We start from the raw sequence: 19,870 nt of genomic DNA, 5'->3' as shown, positions 1-19,870 counted from the left end.
TCAGGGCTGATGACATAGCCTAGAAAGGACACAGAGGTTTGGTGAAAATCACGTTTCTCGGCCTTAGCATACAGTTGATGTAAGATTAGCCATTGAATGACTGCCTTGTCATGGTCAACATGTTCTTCTAATTTTGCAGTTCAAAGTTGTTCCAGGACTGCCAGGACCAGTGGAAGTGGATATCAATACTTGACTGTTATTTTGCTGAGACCACAATAGTCGATGCAAGGGCAGAGGCCACCGTCCTTCTTGCTCACAAAGAAAAACCCAGCTGATGCAGGTGATGTGGATGGACGAATAAAACCTTTGGAGAGTTCTTCTTCGATCTATGCCCTCATGGCCTCAGCTTCGGGTTGAAATAGAAAGAAAATCCTGCCATGTGGGGGTGTCGTGCCGGGCAGAAGTTTAATGGCACAGTCATATGATCGTGAGGTGGAATCTGTGTAACTTTGTCTGTCTTACTAAAGGCTTCAATGAGGTCAGAATATTCTGAGGTTTAGGTTGGGTACAGTAGCAGGTTTTAACTGAACAGTGGTACTTCGGAGGGTGACAGGAGTAACTGGTTTTAAGCATCTGGAGAAACAAGTGTCCCTATATGCTTCTCTCACCAGGAAACTTATGGCTTGTGTCTTTGAAGCCAGGGCAGACCATTTACCGGTTATGTGGTAAATTAATGAGGTACAGGCATTTAGTTTCTGTATGTAGAGCCCCAACTTGGAGAGAGATGCCGTCTGTGATGAATCTGACATGGCCGGCGCCAAGGGGGCATCCATCTAATGTTTCCACTGCCCAGGGAGATTTATAAGGAATTTGTGGTATCTCAAATAACTTGGCTAGATCTTCATCTATGAAATTGCTTGCTGCTCCAGAATCAAGCATGACCTTAGTGTCGATCATCATAGTAGAAAACATAATTGTTACAGGGATTTCTAAACATGAGGATGGATGAACAGGAGTAATTCAGGCACTCACCATCGGAAGATTACGTTGTGGGGGTCGTCGAACAGTACAGGAAGCTCGTAGATGCTCCGCTTGGCCACAGTACAAACACACGTTATCTAATGTGATGCTCTTTCTCATCTGAAGTGAGAAGGGCATGACCGATTTTCATGGGTTCTGTGTCCTCTGTACTTAGCGTAGTTTGAGGTGTCATGATGGTGAATCTATTAGGTCTCCGGGCACGGACGAGATTATCGATTCGAATGGACAAATCAATGAACTGGTCCAGTGTCTTAGCATGGGTTAGCGGTCATAGTGCTAGGAGATACTGCATTCATTACCGGATTAGGCTGGAAAGAAGGCAGGCTTGGCAGAAGAATTTTCAGATTCTGTAGCATCTTCACAAGCTCCTCAGTTAATGACAATAGATGTTAAAGTCTTACATAAGGACGACTCAGTTGAACCAGGAGTGGGATCCATGTGCAGCTTTAATATCAGTAGCAGAGTAAACAAACAGGCAGGGGTCAATTACTGGCAGTATACAGCAGCATGGGTGAGACTCAAGGCTCATGGTGAGAAACAGGCACAGGTTTGGAGCAGGCAGCAGACTAAAGAGGGCAAGGTCAAAGGCAGGCAGCAAAAATCATAAACGGTGACAAAGAGTCCAAGGGTCAAAACACAGTCAGGGAAAATAATCAGGAAGAACGCTCAGAAATGTCTGCCATGGAAAAACATGACTTTGCAGAATGTTAGTAAAAGGGGGTATAAATAGTCTGGGGGAAATGGGAAAAAGGTGCAGGTGAAATCAGTTCCAGGTACAGGGTAATGGGTAATAGTCTAATGTAGCTCCTTCCTCTCACCACCTGAGGGCACCTTCGCCAGTCTCTAAATTAGTCTCCACTCAGAGGTGATGTTCTTAAAGTTTTATCAGGGCCCGTATTTATCAAGCTTCTCAAAGTGCCATTTTAGTCTTAAGTGCTGAGAATTCATTAAATTTACTCCTACTTTCAAACTTAAGTATAAAAGCAAGTTATCAAATTTCTTAAAGCTAAGAATCACTCTTACTCTCCCAGTTATTTAAGACAGCTCGAGAGGTCTCTCAAGTGGTTAGGAGTTGCCAGTAGGGGCTTGGGATGGCACTGAAAAGACAGAGACATGCGCAAATCTTTCAGGAGAGGAAGAATGTTCTTGAAATGTTTGACGCCGACCAGTTAATTAAACGTATCAAAACTTCTCCTCTCCAGCCATCCTACAACATGCCCTCTAGATCCAATCCCCTCGCACCTCCTCCAAGCAATCTCTCCTACACTTTTACCACCACTCACACATATCATCAACACATCTCTCCTCACAGGCACCTTCCCCACTGCATTCAAGCAGGCTCGGGTAACCCCACTGCTCAAAAAACCTACATTAAACATTTCACTTACAGATAGCTACAGACCTGTCTCTCTCCTTCCACTCATTGTGAAAACCCTCGAAAGAGTTGTTTTCAACCAGATATCATTGTTTATTTGAATGCTGAACCCCTGACAATTTTCAAGCGACAGCTGAAAACTCATCTCTTTCGAAGCTACTTGACTTCATCATCATCATTATAAAAAAATAAAATAAATAAATACAAATAAAAAATTCTCTCTCTTTAATTATTCCTTCTCTTTCTAGCTTGTACTTATTTGAACAATGTCTAGAAACTTGGTATTACAAGCACTTCCTGTATCTGTTTGCCTCTTTAAGAAGAATCGCTTTATGTATCCCCCAATTGTAAGTCGCTTTGGATAAAAGCGTCTGCAAAATGACTAAATGTAAATGTAAATGTAAATGTAAATGTAAATGTATCGTTTGGACAGAGTGGGCATCATATTTGTCAGTGATTTGGTGAGGGACGTCATATCACCAGTAACTTTACACAGCAATGCATTTTCAGCGGAATTGAAGGTTGTGATGACGCTTTGTTTCCTTGCCACAGGAAAAAAAAGCAGCAATGTAATGCTGATGATTTGGGGCCATCACAACCATCAATAAGCCCAATTGTCATGGAAACAATTATGGCACTTACAGCTCCACACATTGTCATGCATTTCATTGATTTCCCAACAACACCCCGCATAATCCAGGAGAAGCAAACACAATTTATGCAAATAGCCGGCTTCCCAGGAGTAGTAGGTGCAATTGATGGCACTCATATAAAGATAATTGCTCCCAGTGTAAACAAAAACATTTATGTGAACAGGAAGAGGTACCACAGCATCAACACACAAGTAGTGTTCGATGCAAACTACAATATTTTGGATGTGGTACCCAAATGGCCTGGTTCTACACATGACGCGCGGATATTGAATGAAAGTGGCCTGAAGTAGCTGTTTGAAAGGCACTTTCTGCCAATATTTGCAAGAGGCGCAACATCCCACCCCCACCAGAGGATGATGACGATGGAGAAGCTGGAGATGCCAGTCCCCCGAGCAACGTCAATCCATGTGATGGGGCAGCCTTCAGACAACACTTTGCCAACCTCCACTTTGGGTAAACAATTATTAATAAGTTTTAATACACACAATAGTTTTTGTTTTAGGACATTTTATTTCTCACTCTTGTTTTTTTCTTTTCAGTGCTATAGTATAGTATTCCTGTTGTAGTGTCAATACTTTAATTTGAAGTTTTAGTTTTTCTCTCTGCAGTGCTTGCAGGTCGTCTGGGAGCGGGTCCTCTGCCGGGCTGTCATCCACTGCTGGGCTGTAATTCACCACTGGGCATACCTGACTTGACGTGCTTGAGAGGACATCCAAAGCAGGGGAGGTATACGGAGAGCCCGTGTTCAGGCTGGCCGGCTCAGACGAATCCCCTGCGTGTTCATTATAACTGAAAAATAAAACATTTCAAACGCTGAATATTGTTGTCATGGTTTTGAGTTAACCAAAAATTATTTGGGCCGCACCTTTGTGATAGAATTTCGAGTTTCATTTCTGCAGGATCCTGACTACCCTCCACTCCGGAGATGACAGCATTGTCCTCCCCAAGTATGTGCTGCACCACCTCACAAAGGGTGCTCAGTGGTTTGCCTGGGGGGCCTCCGCCTGAGTTTGAATATCAGTTATAATACAGACTAAAAGTAAACCAGGTAGAGCTAATGGCAAAGGGCATAGGCAAGCAAATGGGAAAGAAATTATGTATACCTGTGCGCAAAATGTTGGATTTGAAGGCAGCTATTTCAGTGCGGCTTTTGCTGAGAATGTTGTTCCATTTCTTCTGGCAGTCAGATGGTGACCGAATGCATGAGATCTGTGAAGTGTTTAAATGTCTGGAGATGTCCTCCCATGCCTTTTTCTTGTCAGCGCTGTTTAATGTTGGGCTGAACTTGCCTTTTATAACCTGTTTGCGCTGTTCTACTAATTCAGCAAGCAGTAGCGCTTCTTCTTCCCATTCAGAACAAAAACCAGTTCGGTTTTCTTTTGTAATCCATGGTAGTTGATTATATCATAAAATATAGGCTATATATAGGCAGGTCAGTTAATCACAGGCTGACGCTAGGACAATATGACAATTGAGCATATCGCCCCAACACTAACAGCACACCGGTTTAAAATTTTTAATTAAGACATGGTGGAAAACGTGTTTATCTTTCATTTCCAATGTGTATATCATAATGTATTCTCTTTCAAATTTTTCACTCTCAAATGTGTGTTACTCCTCTTAGAAATATCACCATTCAATGTGAATTTATCTGAGAATATTCTTAAATAAGGAAATCTATTCAGTGATTGGTCCATGCACATTTCGCCATCCAAAATCCCATTTGTGGCACAGCAAAGTGTCGTGAATCAACTATAAGACTGACACTTAAGATTTAGTCCCACACTTCACTTAAATTACGACTGAGATGCTTGATAACTAACTTGTCTTTTTCTGTACCTGGACAAAACGCTATATATCTCACCGATGGAAGCACGCAGAAACGTGGAAATGGTCTTGTTTGAAAGAAGAGATCCTAATCTAAAAGATAATATAGAGTATATAGATATTTGTGGCTGTTTGCGGCTGACTGAAGCAGTGCTACGAGTATAAATGTAAATTCGCTCAGAGGTGACCAAATTTTACATCGCGGTTCTATCGAAGATAATTCGATCTGTGATTGTCACACAATGAAATAATCTACATCGTCAAATTCCTGAGAATGAGAGCTTTCTTGTGATATATGACTTGACTTTTTTGTGAAAAATATATAAAATACACATTCTTCGTAAAAATTATTCGCAATGGTTAGGCGGAAATTCGTGTGTGGGACGAATAAATTTCTAAGCTTAATTTTACTGCTTTATGAATATAAAAACCAAAAGGAATGGTATTCTTTGTAAAGAAGACACTCCAAGCTTTCAAATGAACCCATATATGGGCTGATACCATATAAGGAAGGCTATGTAAATGAAGCATAAACATTTTTAACGTCATTTTGGACCCGTATCCGGGTCCGCAGAGTTTAACTGGTTTTAACAGCACACCGGTTTAAAATTTGTAATTAAGACATGGTGGAAAACGTGTTTATCTTTCATTTCCAATGTGTATATCATAATGTATTCTCTTTCAAATTTTTCACTCTCAAATGTGTGTTACTCCTCTTAGAAATATCACCATTCAATGTGAATTTATCTGAGAATATTCTTAAATAAGGAAATCTATTCAGTGATTGGTCCATGCACATTTCGCCATCCAAAATCCCATTTGTGGCACAGCAAAGTGTCGTGAATCAACTATAAGACTGACACTTAAGATTTAGTCCCACACTTCACTTAAATTACGACTGAGATGCTTGATAACTAACTTTTAAGAGCAGCTTTGAGCCAATAATTTTTTTACACTTAAGTCAATTCTTAGCAGCGTTCTTGAGAGTAATTCTCAGAGGCTTGATAAATACGGGCCCAGATTTCTACAAAGAAAGATACAGCTGTACCACTTCTCTCCGAAAACAGTCAAGCTCCTGGAGGTGTGTCGTGGGCAGAGCTAAAGAGTAACCCTGCTGTGGCCGGCCAGTGGGTGTGGCTAGGAGCCCCATCAGCCAGAACTCGTCACCTTTTCCTTCCTCTATAAAACTTTGTGTTACTGTGGATGTGTTGTTCCTTTGGTTCCCTTGGTTGTTTTTTGTTGGAGTTTCATTTTGTTTGGGTTTGGTTTAGTTTATTTAATTTCCTTTTTATATTATGTTACCTTTAATCAATAAATGTACTTTAAACCACACTGTGTTCTCTTCTTATTTGTCATGGCTTCGAGCCGGTCGTGACAATAGTGATTGTCTACAAGCTGTGATATAGACATTAATAATTCCCTTAATGCTGGGATCTTTGGGAAGCTGAACAAGGTCATTTTTCCCTCACAACCAACAACACACTTCTTTGGTGAAATTGTTGATTTTGTAGTCAATTAAAAAAAATGTAAAATCCTTCTGGAGCAAGTCCTGTGCAGCGCTGCTGACAACTTCCATAACCCGAATGAAGCACGTTGATGGGCGTGCTCTTGCTTTCGCTCTGGTTGATGTGTGCGCATGCTCTTCCAGGAAAAGTGGCCATAAAAGGAATTCTGCCCTTAATGACGTCATACAAACTTATACGAAACCTGAAGTGTATTTGACACATACTCCGCCATAAGTCTAACTAGTTTTTTTGAGACTTTGGTCATGTTTAGCATGAGAATCCAACTCTTTAGCAGTGTCAGAATAAGTCAGAATGCATGACATGGCATTAGACCTCCCCTTTAACAATACTGATCATATTCTGTTCTTCTGACTTACTAAAAAGAACTGACTCATTTGAGTGATTTGCTCATAAATCGGACTATACTGGTAATGCAGTTTTTCACAAGAACATTCCAATTTTGTGTCCAATGTACATTATAACTATAACAAAAGGCTTGGATATTAGACTATATATATGATAGTCTCATTTTCATAGCTTATTTTTTCTGCTGTGGTTTTATACAATAACAAATACTGTAGGACCTTACAGCCTTTCTGTTTTCAAAGAAGGAATATAAAACAAAGAATAGATCACGCTGGGCACATCGACTCACTTCTGGTCTTAATCCAAGTTTCTGTCTTTCCAAACAAACAGTAAAGTTTGCTACCTGACAGATATGGGGCAAGTATTTATGTCTTGTGATTTCATTTGACATGCATTTATTTTCATTTTCCTGGTAAAATATTTGAAAGGATTTAGGAGTATCAGCACAGCTTCATTTGAGACAGCCATTCTGGCACAAAGCGATAGTTTCCATTTGTATATTTTATGGGCATATGGGCAGATTTAATCTAGATAACCTTCTATCCCAGAGAGTACAACTTTCATCTCTAAAATCAAAGTAAGAACAACAGTAAATTTGTATATGAACTGCCACATCTTAAGTCAAATCTTCCGCTGTAGGTGATTTTTTAATAGCACATTTGAAATGTCCCTACTACCTAACAGACAGTGGCTTGGCAATATTAACTATCACGGTATCGTCAGCTAACCTGCATTATGATGCCATCATTGTCTTGCATTGGCAGCATGTGTGATTGGATCAAAACAACCTGCAGAACTGAGCACTAATGAACTACCATGAGCAATTTGGTGGGTTTTGAACTTCTCAGGGTCCTGATGTGTAACTGCAATATAGACTATTTCTCCTGGTATTTTAGACCTTAAAACTGACCTTATCTACAGTGTGCATGTGTCTTCCTTTTGTTATTCTATTCTAGTGTACTTCAAATATTAAAAGTATATTTTAAAATGTACTTGCAAATAATAGTAATGGAATAAAAGCCAATTAAGTATACTTAAAGAGAGACACTTTCATGATACATAACACACTTAAGTAGACTTTTAAAATGTGACTTTTAAAGTTTCACTTTAAAGTACATTTTACATCATTTTGTTATAATTATCTTTTGTACCGCTTTAAAGAAGTACACTTATTAATTAACATACTAAAGCACATGTAATGTACTCCTAATATTAATCAATGCCCGTATTTATGAAGCCTCTGAGAATTACTCTCAAGAACGCTGCTAAGAATTGACTTAAGTGTAAAAAAATTATTGGATCAAAGCTACGCTTAAAAGTTAGTTATCAAGCATCTCAGTCGTAATTTAAGTGAAGTGTGGGACTAAATCTTAAGTGTCAGTCTTATAGTTGATTCACGACACTTTGCTGTGCCACAAACGGGATTGTGAATGACAACATGCGCATGGACCAATCACTGAATAGATTTCCTTATTTAAGAATATTCTCAGATAAATTCACATTGAATGGTGACATTTCTAAGAGGAGTAACACACATTTGAGAGTGAAGAATTTTAAAGAGAATACATTATGATATACACATTGGAAATGAAAGATAAACACGTTTTCCACCATGTCTTAATTACAAATTTTAAACCGGTGTGCTGTTAACTGACCTGGCTATATATAGCCTATATTTTATGATATAATCAACTACCGCATGGACTGAATAGATTTCCTTATTTAAAGGGGTCCTATTATGCTCTTTTACAAAGTCTTGATTTTGTTTTGGGGGTGTACTAGAACAGACTCTCATACTAGGTTGTTCGAAAAACACATTATCACTGTGATTGGTTAGCTGGGCCAGTGTGTGCTGTGATTGGTTAGCTGGGCCAGTGTGTGTTGTGATTGGTTAGCTGGGCCGGTGTGTGCTGTGATTGGTTAGCTGGGCCGGTGTGTGTTGTGATTGGTTAGCTGGGCCACTGTGTGTTGTGATTGGCAGCACTCGGCGCCTGCTCGGGAAATGTCACGCCCCTTACCATAGCCACCTGCAAGCTTCAGTGTAAATATTGCGTCAAAATCAAATCAATTTGAGCATGATTTAAACCCGGATGATTGTAACCACTCTAAGTTCGTCTGCCATGGGAATGCTAGCATGTCTCCGACATAGTGATAACACTCATTGCCTTCTCTAGTGCAGCTCAACCAGGTCTCATCCCATTCGTCGATATTTGTGATATCACAAATCCCGGAAAATATGCGTTGTAGTCCAAACGAGTCGTTCGTTGTAGTTTTTGAAAAGTGTTTTTTATGCTCAAACAGCAACATTACAGACCAACTAAAGTTGAAAAAGTGAAAAAGCATAATAGGACCACTTTAAGAATATTCTCAGATAAATTCACATTGAATGGTTAATTCCTAATAGGAGTTTACATTCAACACACCTTTGACAATAAATAATTTTCAAGAGAATACATTATGGTAAGGAAGCGAATCGTCATCACAACCTTCAATTTAGGGTTGTGCCAGTAGACGACAGTATCGTGTATCGACGATAGTCAGAGATATCGCCTGTTGCTGATTTCTTTGACGACAGCAAGACGATTATTATTATTATTATCCATCAAAAATATAGGTGCCTATCTTTAGTGATGAAGTGCGGAGAGCCGCTTCAGAAACTGGTGAGTAGACGTGATCAGCTCTGGTGACCATGTCGGAGCCGTAACGTTCCGTAACGCGCCGCAGACGTGTGCAGTGTAAATAAGGGGTAAGAGATGTATTCATGATATAGTGTAGGTAGCTTCACTGATTATAACAGGAGTGTTTTTAAAGAGCATATAATACTCGCGCAAGACTGAAGTCAGTTATGATGTTCTATGGTAATGTAAATATTCTTTGCTCGTTTTCTGTTTGAATAACTGAGAAAATGTAACTGTTTGATTAACTGCTCGTCGTCAAACATTTCAAGAACATTCTCCCTCTCCTGAAAGATTCGCACACGTCTCTGTCTCCTCAGCGCCATCACAAACCCCTACTGGCAACTAACCACTTGAGAGAACTCTCGAGCTGTCTTAAATAACTGGGAGAGTAAAAGTGATTCTTACTTAACTTGCTTTTATACTTAAGTTTGAAAGTAGGAGTAAATTTAATGAATTCTCCGCACTTAAGACTAAAATGGCACTTTGAGAAGCTTGATAAATACGGCCCCTGAACTGTAGTATGTTTCATTAAAGGTTTATATATTTGAAATGTGCTAAATTTCAACTTCATTATTACAAATGTGCTATTAAATGGGCTACTAAATCTGTCTATCTATCTATCTATCTATCTATCTTTTATTTATATATTTATTGATTGATTGATTGATTGATTGATTGAAACTAGCTTCTTCTTCTTCTTCTTGGTCTTTAATGGCAACTGTCATCCAAAGTAGTAGGCGCATTACCGCCAACTTCTGCTCTGGTGTATGGAACGGAGTTCATTCGGAATTCATCAGCCCTGCTTCCCTAATAAAATCAATGAAAGCTGTACTATTTACCTCACTTGACCATTTTATTACAGCCTTAATATTTAATTCCTGAACTCCATTTTTCCTCATTTCTTCTATAATATTGCTTCTTTCCTGTTTGTATATAGTCAAGTCAAGTCGTCACCTTTATTTATATAGAGCTTTTAACAATATATATTGTGTCAAAGCAGCTTTACATTGTTAAATAGGAAAATAGTCAAAGTCACTTTTATTTATATAGCGCTTTTAACAATACAGATTGTGTCAAAGCAACTGTACAGCATTAATTAGGAAAATTATAATAGTAAACACTAATTTTTCAGTTAAAGGCAGTTCATCATTGAATTCAGTGATGTCGTCATCATCCAGTTCAGTTCAGTTTAAATAGTATCTGTGCAATCAAGTCAACGATATCGCTGGAAATAAAGTGTCCCCAACTAAGCAAGCCAGAGGCGACAGTGGCAAGGAACCAAAACTCCATCGGTGACAGAATGGAGAAAAAACCTTGGGAGAAACCAGACTCAGTCGGGGGGCCAGTTCTCCTCTGGCCAGACGAAACCAGCAGTTCAATTCCAGGCTGCAGCAAAGTCAGATTGTGCAGAGATTGTGATTGTGCAGATTTGCTTAATGGAACTTGTATTATTATTTATATAATATATTATTATTTATATATTATTATTATAAAAAATGTCTATTGTTCTGTCTGTAAAGCAGCTTGAATTCTTGTTAGCAGCTTCTCAACCCAAGCACACACCTCACACGTCACCACAGCCCACCCATAAACACCAACAGAACAGAGTCTTTTACAATACCAGCACAATAGAATATTAAACATTAACCAGTCTCCCTATTTTCTCATCTTGCTAAAATTTAATATTTTATTTATTTATTTAAGGTTTTTTTTCTTCTTCTTCTTCTTCTTTTAAATAACTGTAGGTTACAGCTGTATAGATCATTTTCATGGAACCCTGGACATATAAAAAAAAATGGATATTGTGACCACAAACTAATTCATAGCTAGATTTTATTAATTTCTTATCTTGTTTTTCAGGTTATAATTTTATAATTCTATAATCTATATTTCTAAAAATGTTGCCTCTGCTCAATCTGCCAATGTTTAAGGTAAATCATGGCCACATTGTACTAATTCATCCTCTTGTTTTAATTTAATTAAATCATGGCCATGACTGAATTAGTACAATATGATCATGATTTACCTAAAACGTGGGGATATTTTTTTGGCAGATTGAGCAGAGGCAATGTTTTTAGTATTATAGAAGGGGAAAATTATAACCTCATCAATTTTTCTCAAAATATTCAGCTGTTACCCTAGCAACAAGCTAATTCATGATGGTTTAATCTGGTCTCACAGTCCAAATGTTCATTTTTCTGACACTGTTCAACCTCAAATGTTCAGCTGTTTTTTGTTGGGTTGTGAAATTGTTTATTTGCTTGCTCTGAATATGAAGAACACCACTGGAGTCTAGATGCTGTCCCCCGATGGCTATATCAAAGTGAATGTAAATGACAAACCACATATGTGACCCTGGAGCACAAAAGCAGTCTTAAGTCGCTGGGGTATATTTGTAGCAATAGCCAACAATACATTGTATGGGTCAAAATTATTCATTTTTCTTTTATGCCAAAAATCATTAGGATATCATTAGAAAGATCATGTTCCATGAAGATATTTTGTAGATTTCCTACTGTAAATATATTAAAACATAATATTTGATTAGTAATATGCATTGCTAAGAACTTCATTTGGACAACTTTAAAGGCGATTTTCTCAATATTTAGATTTTTTTGCATCCTCAGATTCCAGATTTTCAAATAGTTGTATCTCGGCCAAATATTGTCCTACCCTAACAAACCATACATCAATGGAAAGATTATTTATCCAGCTTTCAGTTGATCTATAAATCTCAATTTCAAAAAATTGCCCCTTATGACTGGTTTTGTGGTCCAGGGTCACATATGCTTTATTCTACCTAATTGGGATGTTCCCATGTCTGAGTTGCAAAACTAACTGCTTAGACTCCAGACGTACAAAACCAGTAAGAAAACCCATTAGTTTACCTCAGGATAGCAATTGAATATTTTATAGCTGTATCACTTTTATTCAGCCAAGAAATAACAGGTTCCATGGACTGTTTTATTTGCCTGCCTGTACGTGACCAATAAACTGGGTGCCATTTGCAAGATGTTTATATTTGGAAAGATTGACCACAGAGCTTTTTATAATGTGTGGAGGATACAGTCTTGTAAAGTTGTCAGGTTTTATGTCTTCTGCTTGCCACTCTTCACAGAATGAAACTGCGGTTGCGACACCGTCTTAATTTGTGTGTACCTGAAGGACATACAATATGGTGAGGGGCTAGGTTTCCTTCAGCTCACAATCCCACTCTCAGCAGCCTACAGGAGATAAATGACCACTATTCGATGGATATTTCCTTACGGGAGCATTTCTTATTGGGACATTTATTTCTGAACAGGGAGCTTAGGGTAAGAAGAGCTGTCAATTAAGACTCGTAAATGGAGGACAGGTCTTATGCTCTTTTGATTTCCACAGGATCCCTCAAGGTGTCTCTGGTGGACAAGCAGAGAGGGTTAGCCAGGCAAATGCTTGCAAAGACCTTCTCCAGTGTCATCCATTAATAACTACAATATGGCCCTCGAGTGAGAATTAGCTGTGTGTGAGCTTGTGGTACGTGTGTGGGTGAGGGTGCTTTGCCATTATCTGCAGCCGCTGCGCAGCACATTCATTACGGCTGGATAAGGTTAAGTACCTTTAATGCGTGTGTCCATGGACCTACAGGCTGTGTCTCTTAAATGTCACTTAGGAAGTCACTGAAGACGTCTAATAACATTTGAAGAAAAGAGAAAGCCACCCACATGATTAAGCATTTTTGCTTGTACTTCCTACTAGGGGTTGCACCGACTAATCGACTGGTCGACTTCAATGCTCTGCCATGACGCTTTAAGCTTGATGTCGACTAGTCGCTGGTCCTATAGAGGGCGCAACAGGATAAGAAATCTTTGAAGGACTTCCACATTTACGCTCCGTTTCCAAACAGTTCAAATGACAAATAAATGCATACTCGGAAAGTGCTCCACAAGACGTGTGATTATATTACTGGATGCTCGAAATTGAACAGGAGAATGCACGTTTTAAACAGCTTATTGTACAGGTACGTTAATCGCCGTTCTAATCTAATGCGCTTCTGCACTGTAACACACACACATAGGCTACAGAGAGTAGTGCGTACATCGCACGCAGATCGTGAGCACACAGAATTATTCAGCACAGGAATTGTCAACCCTGTTCTGTGATTTCTCAATAAAATAGCTTAGAAACTGAAAAGTTCAAGCATATATTTCTTAACTAAATCCCACAGCTTAACTACTAGAAGAGAGACGCCACCAGGTAGGATTTATCTGATTTACTGTACCAATATTTTAAATTGGCCTTTGAACTTAGCTTTATTGCATGGCAAAAAAAAGTGTTACCTTGCCAAAGCACTGACAGAGCCCACTGATCTAATGGCGTTGTTGAGCGCTCCAAATGCAAACTTTGCATGCAACAATCAGGCAGCAATTGACAGCACTCTGATCTAGTGGCATACAGGCATCGTCAGATTGACAGTACTCTAGCCCAATAATGTTGGGGGATCCAGTGGGGGCGGCAGTCATATTTCAGGGTGACCGTGCCACTCTTTATCACAACCCTGCTAAAAGTGCCAGTACGTGCACTCATTGGCGCCCCTTCAGCTGGTGGCGCCCTAGGCGACCGCCTAGCTCGCCTATGCCTAGAAACGGCCCTGGCTCTACACAAGGTGTTTGTCACAGCTCCAGACTTATTTGTTCATTAATGACGTCATCAGCGACTAGTCGACTTCGACTTGACTTTCATCACATAAAAGTCGACTTTAAAAAAATCAGAAGTCGTTCAACCCCTACTTGCTACCTTGTGATACATGACATTTAAAAAAGTGCAAATGCCTCAATCAACTGCAAAAACAACCGGGAAAAAAACGACAAGCAGCAATTAGAGGAATCCAGCAGGGTATAGTTACCATAAAGAAGTAGATGAAATGCGCTTAGTCACAACTGTTCATCATCTCAAAGAAGCATCTCTTTAATACTTTAACTTGAGTAGACTTTGAACTTTCACCTATAATTCTACAAAGACGAGTGCTTGTGTCCCCAAACCGGGATACAAAATTAACACCTGCCAAGCATCAAATGCTAGTAAATGTTCAGTTTGGCAACCCACTAAGGTGGGTAATAATTTCATCGTCAATTAGTTGAAAACATGTGCTGTGGCACGAATAGCCCCTGTCAGTAACATCAATTACAGCAGAAGATAGCAGGTTTGTATTGCTACAAAAACCCACACAATAATTTAGACCAGGGATCCTCAAATCTGGCTCGCGAAATCCACTTTCCTGCAGAGTTTAGCTCTAACCCTAATCAAACACACCCGAGCATGCTAATCAATGTCTTCAGGATCATTAGAAAATCACAGGTAGGTGAATTTGATCAGAGTTGGAGCTAAACTCTACACAAAAGTGGATCTCGCAAGCCAGATTTTAGGATCTAGAATTTAGATTTGAGGATCCCTGATTTAGACTAAATAATGCATTTTCATCCATCATAAAATGTACACAAATAATAAGGACAATGTCTGTAATATTCGACAATATCTTAATAAATATAAATTATAAATAAATATCTTGATAAATTAAATATTACCTGGGAGGTAATATTAGTCATATTAATATCTGATGCTGCTTTCTGTAATTTACTGTATTTACATTTAGTCATTTTGCAGACACTTTTATCCAAAGCGACTTACAGTTGGGGAATACATAAAGTGATTCTTCTTAAAGAGGCAAACAGACAGAGGATGTGCTCGTAATACAACGTTTCAGGCATTTGTTCAAATAAGTACAAGCTAGAAAGGGAAGGAATAAATAAAGAGAAAGACAAAGTTTTTTTTGAGCATGCTAATCAATGTCTTCAGGATCATTAGAAAATCACAGGTAGGTGAATTTGATCAGAGTTGGAGCTAAACTCTACACAAAAGTGGATCTCGCAAGCCAGATTTTAGGATCTAGAATTTAGATTTGAGGATCCCTGATTTAGACTAAATAATGCATTTTCATCCATCATAAAATGTACACAAATAATAAGGACAATGTCTGTAATATTCGACAATATCTTAATAAATATAAATTATAAATAAATATCTTGATAAATTAAATATTACCTGGGAGGTAATATTAGTCATATTAATATCTGATGCTGCTTTCTGTAATTTACTGTATTTACATTTAGTCATTTTGCAGACACTTTTATCCAAAGCGACTTACAGTTGGGGAATACATAAAGTGATTCTTCTTAAAGAGGCAAACAGACAGAGGATGTGCTCGTAAGTTTCAAGTTTCAGGCATTGTTCAAATAAGTACAAGCTAGAAAGGGAAGGAATAAATAAAGAGAAGTTTTTTTTTTTTTTTTTTAATTTAGGATGAAGTCAAGTAGCATCAAAAGAGATGAGTTTTCAGCTGTTGCTTGAAATTTGTCAGGGATTCAGCATTCCAGATAGGGGTGGGAAGATGTGTTCTGGAAGAAAATTTTCTGGAAAGTGATTTTGAGCCTCTTGAGAAGCCATGTGCCTGTATGATGGGACCCAGTGATGTAGTGTATATGGAGAAGAGGAGGGGTCCAAGAACTGATCCCTGAGGAACCCCAGTGACCAGTTGATGTGCTTTGGATACCTCCCCTCCCCAGGACACCCTGAAAGACCTACCAGTGAGACTGAAGTGGAATCCCTGTGATACCCAGCGATGAGAGGGCGGACAGGAGGATCTGATGATTGACAGTTTCAAAAGCAGCAGATAGATCCAGCAGAATAAGAACTGATGATTTGGAATCAGCTTTTGCAATCCGAACATGTACACAAACATGTAATTATAATGTAGTTGCAAATTAGACATGAATGGCCTTATAAGTCATATTTACAAGTGGGAAATTATCATTTTGATACCAAAGTTTCCAACTTGCGTGGGCCATAAACTTTAAACATGGTGGAGGAGAGAACTATTGCTGTAGTGACTATTAGGTTGTATTTATTTTCTCCACAACATCTACACTGGTTTTTCATCCCATTATAGGCATGTATATTTATGTAATTACCATTTGGTGCATATTGGATATATTTTACACAATGAAAATAATTTATTTGACTGAAATTCCAGACTCTCTAGTCAGGCCTGAATTTTACAGGTAATGTTTATGTGGTAAATCATTGGATATTGACTAAATATATTGATTTCAATAGGATTTCCCCAATAAGTAGGCAATTATTATTATTTTGGAATTATGTATAATACAAATAGTTTTGGAATGAGTTTTGTAAAAAGGAATGTATCCCTGAATTTCTGTATTTTCCAAAATAATACTCCTTATATATAAACCCTTATTATTTAAGGCAAGGTAAGGCAAAGTTTGTTTATATAGCACATTTCACACAATGGTAATTAAAAGTGCTTTACATAAAATTAATTAAAATAATCATAAAAATAGAACAAACCCCAAAGTCTCTCAACAGTAACAAAAAAAGAGTGTGAGTGTTAAGTTACTGTTTATCCACCTTTTTCCTACGCCCCATGCTGCTTTGCGAGAACAATGGGTGGAACTTCCATTACGACGTAAACAATAATTCGCTGCAGTCACAGTGACGCTACTCATTCATTCATAGCAAGATGTGGAATCACACGCTGACAGAACTTATAAAGGACAACATCAACATACCCGTCCCTTCCTTAATAGAGGAATGGGAGGACGATTTTAAAAAGTGGCCGCGCATAAGATACAGTAGCATTTTTAGCTACTTTGTTGATTCAACTGCTTGTGACGGTAAGGCAATGAGCAATTTGAAAAGCTCAGAGGCTTACCAATACCTTCACAATAATAAAGTAGGTCGTGTGCCATTCAAGGATTTCTTGTACTTAAAAGCTGATGTAGAGCTGAGTCAAAGCCTGAATGTGTCACACCATAAAACTTGGGTTTTAGTGTTTACGTCAGGTGTCATACAGGTGGTCATGTATCTCAGGTCAAGGGTGCTCATGAAGTCACACAGCTGCAATAATGTGGAAGGTCAGTAAATACATGTAAAAAAAAAGATGATGATGATGAGGACCCACTTTAAATAAACTGTGTTTAACGACTATGTACTAACATTTAAAATAATCATTTGATACAATGCACTGTACTTATATTTACCTGCATGTAATTACATCTAAAATTATACTGCTAATCATACCCCTTAAACCTACCCATACCATGGAACCTGTGCCTTACCCAAATCACACCTCAGTGGCATCAAATTTAAAAAAAAAAAGTAAAAAAAAAAATCTACATATGCACATAGTCGTTAAAGACCTAATATGAAGTGGGATTGATGATGATGATGATGATGATTGTACTACAGTTTATTATTAGTATTACCATTAGTATTAGGCTAGTAGTAAAAGCATAATGCTAACTAGTGTTTTACATCTAAAAGTTGCAATCCTAGGGAGGCAAGAAAATAAAGTGTAAGAAAGACTATAATCTCTTCTATAAAGGTAGAGAATGCAGTCAGGCAAGGCAAGACAGGCATGTCATGCACTGATGTGCAAAAGAAGTGGAATGCAGGCACAAAGAAGAATGTAGGGCTGAGGAAGGCAAAACATATCAACTTTAAACGCCATAGACCAGGCCACACATATCCAGGCCCATCAACATTACCTCCAGATCTGACAACTTCCCCCAACATTTCAAGAACCATGCTGAGTTTGTAAGCCATAGCAATTCATCTGTGATGGCACCATTCAGCTGCAAACAGAAGGTCTTCTTCAGCTAAGCTTCAGAGCAGATGTAGACAGCAACAAGACCAGCTCAAGTGAACATGATACAGACATATCACACACAGACCATAGCTTAACACAAAGTTGTAGGAAGTGCCTTTGTTTGTTTTATGAGTCCTACATAAAACTATCACCCACCCAAGCAACTGCACTAATGGAAGAAACTAAGGTCCAGAGCACCTCACAAATGTGGCATGATGCCAGAAAGCTCTGTATCACTGCCAGCACAGCAAAGAGAGTACCCAAACAACCTACTACTAACCCCCAAAAAATCCTCAATGAGCACTTCTACCCAGCCTTCAAAGGTAATACTGCTACAAAATATGGCAAAGAAAATGAGGGCAATATAATGCAGCTCATGAAAAGCTGAGGGCACGCTGTGGAGGGGAGAGGCCTGGTGATCCATCCTGAACATCCTTGGTTGGCAGCTAGCCCAGATGGCATCCTCGACTCAACAAAGCTTCTCGAGATCAAGTGTCCCTTCAAGAGTTCCATGTCACTTACTGAGTTTCTGAATCGACCAATTGATGACATCAGAAGCTTAGGTGATGGGCAGTATGTTATTCTTCCAGATGGAAAGAATGGATACTACCTAAAAAAAAACCTACATACATGTAGATGACAACCTAACTCATAATACACATATAATAAAAGCACTATTTAAATTAATATAAAGTTTAAATTATATTGTGAGTACATTTTTGCAATCCAAATTCAATTAAATTTGATCATATTATTGAACTTTGAAGTGTGGCATCTTCCTTTAGGTCCAGTTGACCATGATGTGTGTGGGTCTACTGAGCTGCAAGCTGGTCATCTGTGACATCAGAAGCTTAGGTGATGGGCAGTATGTTATTCTTCCAGATGGAAAGAATGGATACTACCTAAAAAAAAACCTACATACATGTAGATGACAACCTAACTCATAATACACATATAATAAAAGCACTATTTAAATTAATATAAAGTTTAAATTATATTGTGAGTACATTTTTGCAATCCAAATTCAATTAAATTTGATCATATTATTGAACTTTGAAGTGTGGCATCTTCCTTTAGGTCCAGTTGACCATGATGTGTGTGGGTCTACTGAGCTGCAAGCTGGTCATCTGGACATCAACTGAGCACCTAGAAATGGACATTCCATTTGACAAAAAATGTACAATGTAAATAAGTTTCATCAGTTTATTCTTAAGCAACATGAGGATTAAATACATGAAAGAATCCTGTAAATACAGAGTTCTGGCATGAAACTCTAAATGGCGCAGTCCGATAGGTCTAACTCAATCTGACCTAATGACATCATCACATGTCACAGCTGATTGTTTTTCTCCTGTATGGGTAGCCAATGAGATCGCTGCTCTACATTCAAATATATGACTAGTGCTTGCCGTAGCAGTTGCAGCTTGCTTCAGAACAGCAAAATCAACATCTAAGATAAGTGAATGCTCTTCTAATCCATATCGCTGTGTGTATTGCATGGTCTGCCTAATTTAATTCAAAAATGAGCAACCATAATCAAGTTTAAACTAAGTGTCATGTTAGCAGTTTGCATCGTATGCAGGAGCGAATATTAAGCATATTAGCAGCAGCATTTAGCATCTGTGTTTATACAACTGGAGCAGAACAGTTTAGAGCATATGTAATCGCTCTGAGGACACGCCGATAGTAACAGAAACAGGTTAAATGAAATAAGCATTCTTGTGTATGCATTTCAACGGGGGTTCGCCATATACATCGGCGATTATCCCAGTGTTCACGTT

The sequence above is a fragment of the Sinocyclocheilus anshuiensis genome, unplaced genomic scaffold (assembly GCF_001515605.1).
Source record: "Sinocyclocheilus anshuiensis isolate Anshui unplaced genomic scaffold, SAMN03320099.WGS_v1.1 scaffold1202, whole genome shotgun sequence".
NCBI lineage: Eukaryota > Metazoa > Chordata > Actinopteri > Cypriniformes > Cyprinidae > Sinocyclocheilus > Sinocyclocheilus anshuiensis.
Note: the sequence above shows the minus strand (reverse complement) of the source record.